Genomic DNA, 6,563 nt, shown 5'->3' with positions numbered 1-6,563 from the left:
TTGTGACTGCACCACTGCAGTTCAGACTGGGTGACAGAGGGAGATGTTGTCTCAAAAAAATAAAATAAAATAAAATAAAATAAAATAAAATAAAATAAAATGACATAGCTGGGATTACAAGCCCTGCAAGAAGGGGTCACCTGAGACATTATTACATATACCATTAACAGAGGAGAATGCTGCAAATTGTACTGTGTCCCAATGGTAAGAGGCCACCCATTTAAAAATATATACATGTTTCAGAGATACTAAATGATAAAAACATTTACCTTAGAATTGATTAAATTCAGGTATCCACTCCTTTGTTTTCAATCTTTAGTGCCATTTTTTAGTTTATGTCTTGAAAATGGCATAGAGATTAGAGTTGTGATTTTTTTTTAATTATTTTTATTTTGTTCACTTATTTATTTTTGAGACAGAATCTTGCTCTGTCGCCAAGGCTGGAATGCAGTGGCATGATCTTGGTTGACTGTAACCTCTGCCTCCCAGGTTCAAGCCATTCTTGTGCCTCAGCCTCCCAAGTAGCTGGGACCATTGGCTCCTGCCATAACACCCAGGTAATTTTTGTATTTTTAGAAGAGACGGGGTTTCACCATGTTGGCCAGGCTAGCCTCGAACTCCTGGTCTCATGTGATCCACCCGCCTCGGCCTCCCAAAATGCCAGGATTACAGCCATGAGCCACCATGCCAAGCTGAGTTGTAATTTTTTGAAACATATTTTTTTTTATTATTGTATTTGTTTTTTTTTTTTTTTTTTTTTTTTTTTTTGCGGTGTAGCTCAATACATTGAAATGGTTGGGTAAGTGGGAAAATCATCTTCCCCACTCCTCCAGTATCTGTAAGGTGCAATTTCTCATAAACAATTTCAGCTTCTTGCCTCCCCTTTTGTTACATATTGTGTGGTTTGTGGCATAAAAATCATTATTTGTGACAGACACCATGCCAGCTGTATTTTGTGCTTTACCTTGTTTCATTCTCAACTGAAAACTGTGGTGAGCACATGCTTTGTGCTGGGCTTGCTTCTCAGTTCTCTCCATTTTGTAGTTGCACAGCCTCACTTAGGGAAATTGGAGTGTGTATAGCTCTGCCTGTGACTGAATAGATAAATGTAATTTTAGCATTCAGTGTTAAGAAATCAACTCTTGGTGCAAATTTAAGACTCATCTTCTCATGGTGTGTGTGTGTGTGTGTGCGTGCGCGTGTGTGATTTTACTGTGTCCCTTCTCCCTAACACTCCCGTTCAAGATACCAACCTACGTTCTGAGTTGATTATTCTGGATACACTCTATCAAAATATGACTGTTGGACACCAGAATACACCACCCCAATATACCAGCATAACAATATACCTCTGGCATATTGATTATTTCGGGCCTGGCATGGTGGCTCACACCTGTAATCCTAGTGCTTTGGGAGGCCAGGAGTTCTTGAGAAGGCTGAGCACATAGGGAGTCCCATCTCTACAAAAGTATTTTTTAAAAAGTAGTCCTGGTTACTAGGGAGGCTAAAGCAGGAGGATGGCTTGAGTCCAGAAGTTTGAAGTTACAGGGAACTATAATCATGCCACTGCATTTCAGCCTGGGTGACAGCGTAAGACCCTGTCTCTAAAACAAAAACAAAATAGGACTGGGAACTGGTGGCTCACACCTGTAATCCCAGGATGGTGGGAGGCCGAAGTGGGCAGATCACTTGAAGCCAGGAGTTTGAGGCCTGCCCAACATGGTGAAACCCAGTATCTACTAAAAATATAAAAATTAGCTGGATGTGGTGGTGCATGCCTATAATCCCAGCTACACAAAGGTTGAGGCATGAGAATTGCTTCAACCCAAGAGGCAGAGGTTGCAGTGAGCCCGGATTATGCCCCTGCACTCCACCCTGGACAACAGTGCAAGACTCTGTATTAAAAAAAAAAAGAAATTAAATTAAATTTTAAAAAAACAAAACAAGATGAGAGAAAACCCTCATCTGCACTGCTATACTCCTTACTCCTCTTTATGACAGAGCAACACAGAAAGATAAAGACAAAGAAAAGACTATTCTGGGAGGAAAGAGGATGAAACAACATGATTCTTACCACAAAGTACCAGAAAGTACAACAGAGTCGATACACCGGCACTAGTCACACAAATCCTTTTCTCCCATCAGTCAAGATTTTGGACAGGAAAAATAAACAGAGAGTGACCAGATTCCACAGAGTGGAGCCTGGAATCTGGCTGGTAAGAAATTCTTATCCTTATGCTAGCTGATCAGCTCCTGCTTTCCCTCAACCGTGGGCTTCCAAAAGAGCCAAACTTTCTGTTCCTGCTCACAGCACCCAATTTTCAGGGGCCCAGGGAAATCTTTCTCTTAGCACTCTGAAAGTTTGCTCTAAAAATCAACTCACAGAGGCAGATTAATAGGAGAAAACACATACAAAATGTGTGATTGCCCAGCCCCTCAGTGAGGTGCAGGAGCTTATATACCATCCTGAGTTTACAGAAAAAAGTAGATCATGGCAAAACAAGTTAAAGGTGGGAGAAAACCTTTAAAGGTTCCAGACTCTCTGTTAATTCTTCCTAGATGTGGACAAGAGAAGGCCTTTATGTATCAGTGCAGATTGTCCACAGATGTAAATTTTTCCCACAAACCACAGCATTGCAGGGCTGTTTCTTATGCTGGTTCTCTGACAGCCATCTGAAAATATGTCAAATAAATGTATTTTGGGGTTAAACATTTTTTATTTCCTTCAAAGTGGAATATTAACTGTATGTCTCTTATAGATATAGTTTTAAATAAATAAGGGAATCCACTTTTTCTAATTTGTTAAGATATGTTTTGTTTTAATAATAATAAGTTAAATTTTAAACGATTTTCTGCATCTACTGATATTATCATATAGTTTTATTCCTTTTTAATGTTAATGTGAATAATATTAACTGATTTTCAAATGCTAAACCAATATTGAGTTTGTGGAATAAATCCCACAAGATCATGATGTATTTTTAAAAACTTACATTTCTGGATTCAGTATGCTAATCCATTATTTATAATTTTTTAATACCTGTGATCATGAGAGTTATTGGCTAACCAAAAATTGGGGGATTGATAAGACTGATATGCCAAATTGGCTTATAAATATTCATACTTGCTTGATACTTAAAAAGGCCTTTCTATGTATTTTTTCTGCCCCGCTCAGGCAGACTTATTAAATACTGGCATCATGTCTCATTCGGGGCCATTCAAAAGTCAATAGTGGACTGAATCATTCTATTTTTGTAGGCACCCTCATAATCTTTTCAGTACAGATTGAATTATTGAGGATTCAGACAGCAAAGGAAAAAGGTCAAAGCATGTAAGTTAAGCAGAGAGACATATTTTTCTTCACCTGGCTTCCCCAGGAAGTATTAGCTAAAGTGAAAACTTATGTGAAACCTTTTAATTCAAAAGTGAGTTTTTGTTTGTTTGTTTGTTTGTTTTAAAGAGAGTGGGAGTTAAAAGAGAGGGAAGTGAAAAAGGAAGGAGTAAGAGGCAATTCCATGCTGTGCTACCTCATTGGCCCAAATTGGGTCAGGGTCAGAGGCGAATTTACCATGCAGCTAAGGAAGCTTAGCTTTTAGGATCCCTTTAAACAGGTCTATAATCTTGTACTCAAAAGTTTTATTCTTTTTCCTAAAGAGAATTCCCCACTACCTGTAACAACACTGGGTTCTATGAACTGAACCTACCATGAACACAACAGTTTGCTTGATCACATGGAACCATCTTCTAGGTAGCCCTATTTTTGACTGCTTCTCAGAATAATCCACTTAGGAAGAAAGAAAGGGGAAGAATATATCCACTGTGGGGGAAATAAAACAATCCTGACAACAAAAAGACCCCTGTGTACCCAATAGAAGAGACAGAGAACACTAGTATTGAGTTAGCCTTAAGAGATTTACATGCATGTAAGGTAGCATGACAATAACTATAAAGCTGGGCCATATCTCATATGTTTTGAGCAAAGAACATGGCCGGGCACAGTGGCTCATGCCTGTAATCCCAGCACTTTAGGATGCTGAAGTGGGTGGATCACCTGAGGTCAGGAGTTCGAGACCAGACTGGCCAATATGGTGAGAGCCTCTCTCCATAAAAATGCAAAAATTACCTGGGCATGGAGGCGCACGCCTGTAATCCCAGCTACTAGGGAGGCTGAAGTGGAAGAATTGCTGGAACTCAGGAGTCAGAGGCTGCAGTGAGCTGAGATTGCACCACTGCACTCCAGTCTGGGTGACAGAGTGAGACCCCGTTTCAAAAAAAAAAAAAGTGTAATTTGAGATTCTTTATGAAAAGGTCCAGAAAAGCTAACTTAAAGAGAGCCTATGTGGTAAACCACTATTCCTTCTGCACTTGTGTAAATAATTAGGCCAACTTTAACAACATCAAATTTATTTTGCAAACAAATTAGTTTTATTAATACTTTCATGTTGTTTGATAGAAAAGGGCATAAGCATACAGAAAAAAAATTTCAGGAAAAAAAAAAAAACTATAGTGTACCTGTCATTAGATTCTAGCTCATTGTTTTTGATGTCTTGTCATCTTCCTGAAATCTAGACTGGATCTTGAACTTTTTGTTCCCTTTAATATAGGGCAATCGGCTGGGTGTCAGGCTCACACCTGTAATCCCAGCACTTTGGGAGGCCGAGGTGAGAAGATTGCTTGAGCTCAGGACTTCAAGGCTAGCCTGAGCAAAATGGCAAAACCCTGTTTCTACAAAAAGTACAAAAATTAGCTGGGCATGGTGGCATGTGCTTGTGGTCACAGCTACTTGGAAGGCAAAGGTGGAAGGATTGCTTGAGCCAAGGAGGTAGAGGCTGCCGTGAGCCTTGTTTGTGCCTCTGCACACCAACCTCCATGATAAAGCAAGACCCTGTCTCAAGGAAAAAAAAAAAAAAATCTAACTATGGCTGTTCAAACTAATATTTCTAACTTTCCTTCTATCCTTGTGGCTTGGAATTGCTGAAGTTAAACTATACTTTTCCTGAAGACCTGTAAGCTGAAGCTGGATGGTTTAATATAGACTGCAAAGAAATCAAATCATCACAACTCATGCATGGACTAAAAACTATTACTTTTTCTCCCCTACGATAGACACTGGCTGTAATGAGAATCTAACATCCCATGGAATTTCCCTCACTTCCCCTTTTCTTACCTGATTCAATCATAACAACCCTGATGATTTTCAATTGCGTCTACAGTTTTCACCTTAATCCTATCAGCTCCTAAGGCAATTTTTCCAGGCAAATTAGTGATCATCTCCCAACTACTTGGACTTTGGTGTCTGCCATTCTGTATATGACAGAGCACACTCCGTACTGTACTGAATCATTTACTCCCTTTCCTAGATAAGACACATAGCTTTGCCTGATCTAGAGGCTAAAATACGGAGCCCCATTCATCATCTTTGGAAGGGCTGTCTTGAAGGCAGTATGTCCAGAGTCCCACATGCCACCTGGCCTAAACCTAAAATAAGCCAGGACTGGGAACTGGACAGCCTTACTGCACTGAACCACTACTGTCAGTGTCCCCAGTTCTGTGCACATATGAAGTGCAGTGCATTCAGGCTGCCATGCTGGGCTTACATAAGCTAGAGTCATTCCTGAAGTTTAAAGGGGACAAAAAATGTTGTTGAGACCCACATGTCTGGGGCCAATTGCTGAAACCAGAGAAGAGCTACACACACTTGAAAAACAGGTGTAAGCTATAGACAACACAACACAATGGGCCCTGACCCAGCTAGGAGATGCCAACCAGCGAAGATGGACAGACAGATGCCCAGAGCAACTCTCAGAGCCCAGGCTGCCCCCAAGAAATTGCTGAAAACTGAGGCTTAGGACAGACAGGAACCCAGAAAATAAAGGAACCCAGTCTTGCTCATGGCTCATGGCACCAGCCCTTTCTACCAATGCCTTGGAATGAATTAATGCACCCCAGTGGGAGCCCTCATGCTGTTCTTGTGGACTTCCATAGGACTATGCCCTGCCTGGAACTGGAAGTGTCTGCAGTGAAGATCCTTCCATATTTTGCTCTTCATTTTCTGAATCACTTCAAGGCTTTCAACTGGAAAAAAATCTGTTCGTATAATCAATAATGTGCTAAGGAACTTTACTTTTAGATCTCAGAATTCATAGCTCTTTGTACATGAGGATCGAAGCCTTCTTCCATATTCTCCACCCGTGACATAGATTTGGAGTGGGTAGAGTCAGGATTAGAAGCACATACAGGTGGGCATGGTGGCATGAAGGGGACTGGGACCCACATCAGAGCTGGAGGCTGAACTCCAGGGAGTCTTTGAATAACTATGGATATGATGTCAACAGGGTGGGAAAGGGCAGTGGTCCACTGTCCTGGGGTAATCTTGAAGCTGAGCATAGCCTCCCTGCTGAGAGCAAAGAACAATCATCAATAAACATTCCTTCAATGATCTGAAGTTTATATTCACAGGGTGGAAGTAGAAATTAAATTTATGGAACCATGAGGAAGACCCTCAGCCCTGTGCCTTTTGAATTGATAACCATGGGATTCCAGGGCATCAGCTCCAGGTCAGA

This window comes from Chlorocebus sabaeus, chromosome 4 (assembly GCF_047675955.1).
Source record: "Chlorocebus sabaeus isolate Y175 chromosome 4, mChlSab1.0.hap1, whole genome shotgun sequence".
Lineage (NCBI taxonomy): Eukaryota > Metazoa > Chordata > Mammalia > Primates > Cercopithecidae > Chlorocebus > Chlorocebus sabaeus.
This window is presented reverse-complemented; position numbering follows the sequence as displayed.